A 12,323-nucleotide genomic window follows, 5' to 3' on the forward strand; every position below is an offset into this window, starting at 1 on the left:
TAAAGATGGCAATAATATCCCACTAATTAACTCAAGGTTACCTCTTTTAACCCCCAAGTAATTAGACTTATTAACATTAACCCACTAACTTTATAATTAAAGCAGGAATAGTCCAAAACGCCCCTTAAATTACTTAACAGAAATCCGACCCAGCCTGGGATTACGCAGCCTGTGACGGCCCGTCGTGCCTGCGACGGTCCGTCCTGCTGCTTCCGTCACAAAGTTTAGAGACTCAATTCCACTAAAGGGTCTGTGACGGTCCGTCGTGCCCACGACGGTCCGTCCTGCCATTCTGTTACGAAGTTCAGAGAGTCGATTTCAGTACCCAAATTTCAGAATTCTAAGTGTTTTGGAACGAGACCCCCCCTCGACGGCCCGTCGTGCCCATGACGGTCCATTGTGGGTTCCGTCGACTCAGACAGTTTTTCCAGAAATAAAATCTGCTGCTTAAATCGACTAAACAGGTCGTTACAATTATGCATACAAATTTAGTAACTCCTAAATGTTAATTGCTAATTTGTTAACATTCAGCTACTCTTGATGTTTACTTTCTTCATACTGTTAATTTGCTTGATAAACAGTGCGTTTGTTTTGTGAACAAAATGTTATTTAACCATGTAATGTTGTGAAGTATGCTAATAGTTCAATACAAAAAAGTCATCTAATATTGTGAAGTATGCTAATAGTCCAATACAAAACAGCCAAGCAGAGCTGATACCTGCAGTTCGATATATACTGTCCTTAATTCAAAGACAAAATTATCATTTTTATATCCTATTGTTTCAAATCAAAATGTACAAGGGAAGTGACCACAATGTTTTATGGCTAACATGTATTCGTATGTATGAAAGTAATTCCCAATTAAAATATTAAATGTTGGGCCCGTGCTTAGCACGGCAACGCTCATCTAGTATATATACACACACACACACACACACACACACACACACACACACACACACACACACACACACACACACACACACACACACACACACACACACACACACACACACACACACACACACACACACACACACACACACACACACACACACACACACACACACACACACACACACACACACACACACACACACACACACACACACACACACACACACACACACACACACACACACACACACACACACACACACACACACACACACACACACACACACACACACACACACACACACACACACACACACACACACACACACACACACACACACACACACACACACACACACACACACACACACACACACACACACACACACACACACACACACACACACACACACACACACACACACACACACACACACACACACACACACACACACACACACACACACACACACACACACACACACACACACACACACACACACACACACACACACACACACACACACACACACACACACACACACACACACACACACACACACACACACACACACATATATATATATATATATATATGAATGGCAGGATTCTTGTGAACTATTTTTTAACAAAAAAATCGCTGCTAAGTAGCAATTTTGATGGAATTTTTTTAAAAAAAAATAAATCACTGTCAATTATTATTTTTAAATCATAAAATTTATTTTCTAAAAAGAATTCGCCAACAATTAATACGATTTTAAGAAATAAAATAGTAGCAATATTTTTATAAAATAATTAGTTAACTAAAATAGCTGCTTAGTTGCCAAGACACCAAAGAAAAAAAGTTCCACAGAAATCGCTGCCTTGGCAGCAACTTTTCAAAAAATAAAATAAAAATAAAATTCCCCTCTAAAATTGCTGCCATTTTAAAAAAAAAATCTTTTTTTATGAAAATGTTGTATGGGCAGCGATTTTCTTGTAAATGTGAAAAAAATCAGACAAAATCGCTGGTAGGTCAACGATTTTGCCCTTTTGGTTAAAAAAGAAATTGATATACCCTTTTGAAAATTTTGACAATTATTTTTGCCATTTAGGCTTCAGAAACTTGATAAGTAGCATATTATTGATGTTTATGACAATATTATTTTAATACTCCCTATTTATGAAAAAAAATATACGTTCCCTAATAATAGTATATAAGTGAGACATCTTGGGATAATCTGGTGTGAAGGTTAATACTAAATAGTTTTTGGCTTAAATTATAGTATTACTTAATTTGTTATATAGTTGACAAGACATGAATAACTAATCGCATGATGTTGAAAAGGAACTCTAGTGATGTTGTGTGTATGATGAATTGCAGTAAACTTCAAATATAAAGGAAAAAAACAACAATAAAAGAATTGTTTACTACATAATTATTGTTCAATTAAATAATATAGTCAAATTGAAAACAAGAAAAATAAAACAAAAAATTACAACAGACCTTTGAATATGGTTGCATCAATACATGAACACCATACTTGGAAATTTTGATCAAACTTGCCATCTAATCCTACTAGACTTCTCCCCTTTTGTGACCTAAAATTAGGGCTGGGCATAAACACCGTAAAATCGAAATACCATACTGAACCGAATTTTTTTGGTATTTCGGTTTTGATTTTTCGGTTTTTGGTTTGATATTCGGTATATGTTTTTGTATTTTTCGGTATTTCGATTCAGTTTTCGGTATATAATTTTGTGTTGTTCGATATTTCGGTTTACCGAAATATATTATATTATAACATATATTTATATTATATTAATTATTAATGTTAAATAATAAATATTATAATTTAAAATAAAAAAAGTAAAAAGTAAAAGACACTTTTTGATGTAACTATTTTTAGCCCATTAAGCTGAAAAATCAAACAAAAAAATTTGTAAATTTTTAAAAGCCCAACTAAGCAGGCCCATTAAAAAAATCGAAATAACAAAATCGAACCGAAATAATAAAAACCGAACTGAAATAATTAAAAACCGAACCGAACTGAATTATTTTGGTTTGGTGTTGGTACACATTGTACAAGAACCGAAAACCAAAAAAACCAAAAAATAAAACCAAAAAGCGAACCGAATTATCGAATGTCCACCCCTACCTAAAATCAAGAAATTAAACATTCTTCCTTTTCACAATTTTGACCACACATAGAACTGAAAGAATTTACCACTTAAAGGGATATGGAGAGAGAAGTATCAATTATTGTTTTAAAAAGCAGGGCGTGAGGTGAGACGTTTTATATAATACGAAGCGTAAGTTCCAAGACACAGCCGTAATTAATCCGTGGATCTATGGGGTTTATATTCAATTTTATAGTTTTATTATTAATGAAATGATTAGCAAAAGAAATTTTTTAATTTCAACGATTTTACAAATACATTTTTGTGAATAACATATATTATATAGAAGTTATACTTATTATTTTTATTTGAGATAAATATTAATATTTAATAATAAAAAAATAAAGAGAAATATCATTACACCAATAATAAAAAATATAATTTAAAGAAAAAAAAAGTTCAAAAAAATAAATTAAAAACGCTTGTGTATAGTTTTTAAGCCAAAATTTATGTTTTCAAGCTCGAGACTTACGCCTTAAATTTTAGAACTTAGGTCTTTTGATCTACGTCTTTAATTTACATCTCGAAGCGTTTTTTGTACTTCTCACTTTGAGACTTGCCCAAAAACATTTTTGAAAACACTTGTACGCATCAATAAACTTTGATATATAAGGTTATCATCACCGCAATCATTCTTCTTTGTGGCCGCAAATCTCAGATTAGAGAAGACCACGATTAAAATTTAAAGTTAAATTGAAAAAAAAAACAAAAACCTAGAGTTAAAAGTTACATTGAAAGGCAAAAAAATTGGGAATAAGAACTGAAAAAAGAACAAGGGAAACTTGTGGAGAAAATTAATAATGTTGCCAACAATAAATATATTTTTAGCAACAAGAAATAAAAATGGTTGCTAATTTAGTTATGCTTAAATTTATTATATTTCCGCACATGATATGGCAACAACATCGATATGTTTGTCAACAAAATTAAAAAAAACTCGTAGTTAAAAGTTTTACCATATAGCAACAACAAAATTAAGTTGTTGGAAAAGAGTTGTTGCTAATACTATACTTTGTAAATAACGTACATAGTAAGGCTATTGCTATGTCTCCAATTATTCCATTTCATTAATGAAATTAAAGTTTTTTCTTTCTCTTTGGTGTGTATATTTTGCAACGTCATGTTATTCTTGATCATTTAACTTCAAAAATAACATAATTTCATTGAAGTCTTCTAAATTCAACTGACATCTAAAAAGGAAGATGGATAAGGAATTATTGTGTATTTATTCTGGTGTGATTATACTAACAGCAGTCAAAGTCATGGAATTGTAATTAACTGACATAGAAGTTAACCTGCGTGACTCTATCTATGATCCATAAAAACCATAAAGCTGTGAAAGGAGGAAATTAGTGTAGGGGAAAATGCGGACAAGCACAAAAATATATACTAGATTTTATTTTACAAAAAGTAATATAATGGAAATAAAATGGGAAAATAACGATACCAAGAATTTTACGTGAAAACCTTCTAAATAAGGAAAAATCACGGGCCAAGAGGAGCAAATGATATCACTATAGTAAGAAATTTTACACTGTATAGTCACGAATACAATAATCAAAGTGACTATTACACATTCAAAAGGAACAACACTTTTTGGTTTGCACCTTACTAAAATATCGCTCACTCTATTTTTCTTCACACACTATTTATCTTGTATAGTCTATAGAATATCTCACTTTGCTCTCAAAATGATTTTTCATCTATAAGTTGGTGTGTTCTACAAATGAGCATGAATGCTCCATTTATATGAGGAGAAAATCATGCTTATGTCACTAATGACATAAGTAACTATAGCAAAGTAAAAAACAGTTTGCAAATCGTACCAATTTGCCAACTATCAAATCTTTATTTTCAACTCTTCTCACTATTCCTTTTTAACAATTATTTGTAGCAATTGAATAACAAAAATTGACGAAAATATATGAGATGGACTCTACAATTAGATCTTTCTAAACCGGACTTCGATAAAACAGAGGAATCATTTGTTCTTAAAGAAGCTTCGTCTTCATTCCCTTCCCTTTTGCCATTATCATTGACGAACAATCTACTCAATTAGTCCGCTCTTTCTTGTCCTATATCTCACTATGATTCCTAGAGATTTGTTATATATATTTTAGAGTTTGTACTGTACAATGTTGGATTTAAATTAAATAGAAGGGTAAAATAGTAATTCAAACTTGTACTTGAAGCTTTTTACTTTTAGTAATATATGATGAAATAATCTGATATGATATCAGTTATTTTATTAGATTATTCACAAATTATATAAAATCGTCATAATTTTAGGACTACAAATCAAAGGATGAAAAGGTAATTTTAAAATTGTGATATGAAATCATGACAAATCAAATGTCAACATGTTATATTAAATTGAATTGTCTTGTTAGATTTCTTAAACATGTCAAATTATTATAATTAAAGTTACAAGTAAAAAAGAGGAAAACAATTTTAAAGTGAGTAAATTTTTGAAATAAAAAGTAAATTTTATTTAATGAGATTTTCAAAGATGCATAAAAGATCTTATCTATATAAAAATAGAAAGGATATATAAGATGTTAATGAGCTTGGCACTATGTACATTACCACCATAGGTACACTTCAAAGTAAAATATTTAATATAACATGGAGAAAAATTTGATGATTGTGCTATTCCTAACCACCTTATTGGTATTTTCATGTGGTTAGTATCTTTTTCGCTCTCTTTCTCTTCAGATATACAATAATATTCGAACACATTGACTCTGGATATAATATTTGGATATATATTTCTATTTGATGCTAATATTTTTTTTAATTTTTAGATGCGGTGATAGAATAAAAGTGTAATACTACGGATGATTGTGATTGTATTAAGTGTTATATTGGGCCTATACAAAAGCCTGTTATATGTCGTGATGGAAAATGTGTATGTGATGATTCGAAGACATACTCTGCTGATCCACAAGACAAAGACCCTTGTAAGATTCTTCCTAGTTATTGAATCTATATAGTTTGTTCAAGTGAATCTAAAGCCTAATAAGATTGGCTTATGATAATTATTATTATGTGTTAAGGACCATTTAAATATCAGATTATTGTTTCAGTCAAATTTTATATTTATAGTTTATAAATAAAGAAAAATAGTACAAATTTATATGTGGACGAAAATAAATTGAAAAAATTAAATTATTTAGTATTCAGATTTAGAGATAATAAGTTGTTCAAAAGCAAAAAAATTAAAAAATGAGGCTTCACATTATACTAGGTAGATATAAATTCATACGTGATTTTAACCTCAATTTCTTTAGTAGTTATAAAATTTAAATAAAAATTATTATACTCTCTGTCCTGAAATAAATATTACTTTATCTTATTTTTCATTTGTTAAGAAGTGTAACAATCCGTTACAGTCGTTATGATAGGCTATTGGTGAAAAAAATCAAGCCAGAAAACTTTTTAAGAAGTGATTTATAATTTTTAGGTTAGGCAAGTCTCAAACGGAATCTAAGCAAGGTGAGGTCTAGGGTCATTTGGTAATATGTGGGTATGTCTAAGCTTGATTTATATTCTCTAGTAGCCAATACATTAAGGAATGCATCGGGCCTCTTGAAGTCGAATTCGGGCGAATAAAACTTCTAGTATCGAATTTGGCATGAAGGTGCTTTTAGAAATATCAAGCTTCGAATGTGTGTTCCGAAATGGGGTTTTGTGGAAGGATTTACGAGTCTATGTCTCCATGCAAGCCATTATAACAGGGGTCACACTACTGTAGCGAGCTGAGTTAGTTCTCTCTATAGTGGGTGGGCCGCAATGACGACACTCCATTAGTGGGTTGGGCCACTATAGTGGGGTTAGCTGGAGTTTTATGCAGAAATGTATAGTTTACTATGTTTGTCATATGTAAAAAACATCATCACTGTAGTAATATAAAAAATTGACGCTATATTTGAAAAGAAAATTAACAGCAATAGTTATAGAGATTCAAAAATGAACTTATTTCACAAGATTGAGCACAAAATCTCATAACTTTCTCGAATCATCCTTAAAACACTACAACAAAAGTTATTTTCTTGAATAGGCCACGCCGTAAGAAACAAAACATGAATATTATTGATCAACTTTCTTGAATTGACCACATATTGAGCGGAAATAAATAAATAAATATCTAGGGTTTTCTCGAACATGTTTTGGGGATTTTGAGAAATGATTGAGAGGTAGGGTGTTTTATGATGTGTTTTACCACGTAGGATTAATTTTTTCACGTAGGAGATGTGTAATGTCACACACTCCACCTTAAAACAAATGTCTCACATGATAAGTGCCAAGTCAGTCAGGAAGTTCAAGGGGCCGCTTATGCGTTCTGTTAAGGGGTGCTTACCATAACAAAACAACAAAAATCATATTAATCTTAAAGTAAATTATGTGTGAGGATTTGAGAGAGAATATATTTAGATGGACAATTTAAAGGAAATAGATACATTCATAATGTTCTTTTCGATTATTTGTTGAGAAAAAGGAAAAAAAATAACTTAAAAAATGAAAAGGAAAAGGAACTTAGAGAAAAGGGGTCACATATCATAACAAGTCAATTTTACCTGATGGTGCAGAATATTTTATACGTTGAAGAATTAAAAAAGTACCGCATTGGTATTTAATAAGATGAGTGAAGTCGTTATAAAGTTGGACAATCCTTCTTCCTTTGAGCTAGCGTTTGGTGTATGTGTTCGGCATAAGGCGTAATTTAAAATGGTATCAGAGTTAGTTCGTCTCACCCAACGTTGGACCCCCAAAATTAAAAATTGCCCACACATGCTCAATGTTGGGCGTGAGGTGAAATATTGAAGAATGAGAAAATTTCTCACATTGAAAGTTAATGAGATGGGTGAACTTCTTACAAGATCTGGACAATTCTCCTACTTTGAATTAGCTTTGGGGTGTAAGTTAGGCCCAAACCTAAATAGTGCAAAAATTTTAATTTAATTTAATTATAAAGTATTTGCAATATTTCCATAATTGCAAATACAACAAAAGCCTCAAGTCTATGATCTTGGAGATAATCTTTCTTCCCATCAAGGAAGTTGTAGCAACTAGTTTATTATCGAAATGTTGGAGATTTTTTTGGAAGTAATTAACTCGCCTTTGTTTTGACATAAAGGTTGATTATATTGAAAATGATCATGATTGTTATGAAAAGTTATACATTAGAACATATTTGAAAACAAGTTCATTGTGGACAAGTGTTTCTTTCGTCACAAGTTGGATACATCATGAATTTTCACTTGCATAACCTTCCACAAGATTGGGATATTAACATGCTATAAGTGGATTGAATTTTTTAAAAATGAGAAAGGACTCAAGGAGATTTAACTTTATTGTGATAGAAATAGTACGACGTATGGTGTGAAAAGGTGGTTGTTTGTGTTCAAAGATGCAAATAGGTTGTTGTAAGAAACATTATACCGATGAGCTCATTCAACAAATGATTTAAATAAGAGCATACATATTGAGATGTAATTCACCCTTTAAAGGTTGTGTCAATGAAAAAATCCTAAAACTCATCACGTGCAGTGTGAACAAGGAAACCCTAGTCGATGTCCTTAATAATTGTGAGTTGTTGCAGAATTTGTGCCTTTGTGGTTGTAACAATTGGTTGGTCCATCACATGAATATGAAGATTCGTCAGAAGGAACTCAATTTATTAGAGATTTATCATATGCATGTATAGGAATTTTACCTTCCTATTTAGTGAAGCAATATATAGTTAAGATGGCATTGCAAAAACATTTGTTGTATATAAATGTGTCATTTAACTTTATATTATTTGGTATTTATGTCCTCCAAATCTTCAAGTCAATCTCGAGTCACGTATATGTTCCAATAGTGGATAATTGTATCCACCAAGGTCATTAAGACTTGATTCTCAACTTGAATTTAAATTTTCAAGTTGAGATTTTGAATATTTGAAGTTATTTCATATTGTTAGAGTATGTTTTTCCTTCAGAAAATGTATAATAGCTTATCGACACCGATCGCGTTAGGTTTTTTTTCTAGAGGTTTATTGTACTTGGGGTTTTTGGGGGTGATAATGGAAAATTGACGTAGGTCATAATTCTACAACTTAGTATCATTTGTCATGCTTATTTTTCAAAAGTCAATTTAACTAATATTTAAAGCTAAATTAGTTTAGATTAACATAATATTTTAAAAATATAATTTAAATATTAAAAAAAATATACATAAGTATTAAGATTATTACACCGTTTCTCATATTAATATAAGATGGTAAAAGTGGAGAGAAGGAGCATTTTGACGAACTTTTAAAATTTGAGAACTTGCGAGTAATCGAGAACTTGTTTAAAAATTTTGACAAACTTTTAGACAATGATTTTTAAGAAATAATTTAAAATCTAGTCAAAATATATGGTCAAACAAACATTATAAAAGTAGTTGACTTGGTCTTCCTAGCGTACCATTCTCTCAAAATACAAAAGGGAAAACTTCAAAAGCTTAATGATATAGCCATTGATGGAGAAAGTAAAGCTCCAGACTTAATAAGCAAACTTCCAACCAAAGAAGCTGTAGCAACTAGCGCGTGTACTCCAAACGCTGGATATTTCTTTGGAAATCCTCGTCTCGACTCTCTTTTGAGTTACCCCAATCAACAATCACAGATCTACAAGTCTTACCATTATAGACAAGGTTCTTTCATCCCTCTCTTCTAAAGTCAATTTTATTTCATTTGCGTCACTCCCCACGAACTTGGGTGTGTTCAGATTACATGCTCCGATGGATCGAGTTTTTGAAAAAAATGAAAAAAAAAAACTTGAAAGGATTTCACTTTCTAGTAGTGAACCCATTAGGTTGACTTAATGAATATGTGTTAATAGATGGTCTACCCTTTAAGGGTTGTGTTAATGTTAAGACCCTAAAACTCGAAGCTTGCTTATTAATGGGTATATATATATATCACATCAAAAACGTTGGATTCATTTGAATCTATGTAATAACACTATATTTTGAAAGATATCTTTATTAATCATTAATTTGTGACTTTTCCTTTTTTGATATGCTCCCTTGAACTTAAGAAGCCTTACCATTTTCACATACTTTTGGCATTTTAGAGCCATTATATAAGAATTAAGTGATTTTCACACATTTTTATTTGTAGTTTGCCTATAAATATTTTTGTGATATGATTCTTTGATGATTTTTTTTTAAAAAAAATCATTAGGGAATCCTCCGTCTGGAGTTGAGAGAGGGATACGTGAAGTCTCACCATATTTTGCACATATTTTGGCTATTTAGGATCTTTTTTTCTCATAGGCATTAGAAGATTTTCTCAGTTTTTTCGTGTTTGTTAGCACCGTTAATATTTTGATGATATGACTTCTAGACGATTTAGGCAAAACCTTTACGAAACTCTATGTAAGGAGTTGGAGAGAAGTACATCAAAAACGGCACCATTTTTAATACATATTTTCGTTATTTACTATCCACTTTGCATGAATTATGCGATTTTCTCAATTTTTCTTGTGTGTTATCAGATGAATATTTCGGTAATGTGACTTCTATAATATATTTTATCAAAACCTTTATTAAACCCTCAATAGGAAGTTGGGGAATCTAGCACTACGTGAATGATGGAAATTGAATTTTTGACTAATTTGAATTAAAGAATACTTAGTTGTCACCATTACTATTTGGCATCAAAATAAACGAGGGTAGATTTAATATCAAATCAGATTCTATCATCTTAAGATAAATATAGTTATAACTCTAGTCTTATGTTGAGCAATCTTTTTTTGTCAAATTTTTCTTATAAGGAAAATAATTTAATTGATTTAAATCTAAATATTATCCATAAAAGATGGTCATGGAGTATTAACAAATGATTTTTTGTCAAGAAAATTAGAAAAAAAAATTGTATTTCAATTTATGAAGGTACAAAATTAAAGATTGAAACAAGAATTTAAAATATTGGCTTACAATTTGTTGAGATTTCAGAGATACCTTCAATAGAGAAATGCAGAAACGAAGACGAAGGTAAGAGAACCTTAGGAATTGTCGAAGTATTTCAAATCACACGAGCAACATTAAGGATATTGGGCATAAGCAAATTGGGCCTCAGCATTTTTCTTTTAAGGATATTTGGCATAAGCAAATTGGGCCTCAGCATTTTTTGAAGTATAAATTTAAGGAATCCCATAGTGTAATTCAATAATTACATTCTGTCCCGACAAATTTAGTATTTACAAAAAATCCCTTAAATTTGTTGTTCTGTGATACTTTAGACTCTAGTGATACATGGTAAATGATACATGGTAAGTTTAAACTGTTGAGAAAAAAATGGGGAAAAAATGGTACAATTAATGTTGTTACTAAAACAGCTTAATTTAAGGTAACAGATCATTAATCGCCATAAAATCAGCACGTAATTGGATATTAATTTCAAATTTTGAAAATCAAAGATTATATCATCTATTTTGAAAACATTTTTTATGAACAATCTGTTAAATTTCGAACTACATTAATTTTATTGTTGTTACAGTGAATTTTTCAAGATGAATACTTCGATTTTGATGAGACATTTCGGAATTTGGGTGAACGAATTGCAGTATGAAAGTTACAAAATCGATGGAATCGTTGTTGGAGATTCAATTTCGTTTTCTAATCTCAAAGCAGCATTGCAGCCGAGTTGGATATTGATGTATCAAGCCGAGTTGGATATTGAGGTATCAAGGAAAGAGTGCTGTAAGAGGGTAGAGATATAGGCAGTAAAAGTTAAAGTTTTGGGAGGATTGGCATGTGGCTAATCTCTCTTTGTTGTGAGGTGTTGGGGTAGATCAATAAACCGTCGCTAAGAATTATCAGTAGATGAGCTTATACTAGTAGGTTATGGAATCGTCTGTTCAGACAATATGAATGCCAACTCATAATAAATGAATAGCATGGGTGATTCATCGACATCGAGCTCAAATTCTGTGTTAATTTGTACTATTTCAGTTTTAGGATTCATTCTTCTTTAAATGTATCATGAAGTTTTGAAAATTATTATAATGTATCATTCAATAAGTTTAGTAAATGCGTCATCAACTGTGATTGATGATATATATAGAATCAGTGTGTACAGTGTTTAGTCAATGCACTGATACATGTAGTAGATATGTATCACATGTTTTGCATGTAGTATGAATTTCTGAAAACTGATATCATGTATCAGTCATGTATTAGTTGTTTAGTTGATGTACTGATACATGTTTTGAAAATTGTTATAATGTATCTCC

At 31.0% G+C, this 12,323-nt stretch overlaps 1 long non-coding RNA gene across 1 annotated transcript; it reads left to right on the forward strand.

Moving 5' to 3' along the window:
* The first annotated feature begins 9,501 nt into the window (after nt 1–9,501).
* LOC114077298 lies at nt 9,502–12,003 on the forward strand. Its single transcript, XR_003578458.1, has 2 exons — nt 9,502–9,738; nt 11,588–12,003. It is a non-coding gene; the product is annotated as an uncharacterized LOC114077298 (long non-coding RNA).
* The last annotated feature ends 320 nt before the right edge of the window (nt 12,004–12,323 follow it).

Source organism: Solanum pennellii, chromosome 5 (genome assembly GCF_001406875.1).
Source record: "Solanum pennellii chromosome 5, SPENNV200".
Lineage (NCBI taxonomy): Eukaryota > Viridiplantae > Streptophyta > Magnoliopsida > Solanales > Solanaceae > Solanum > Solanum pennellii.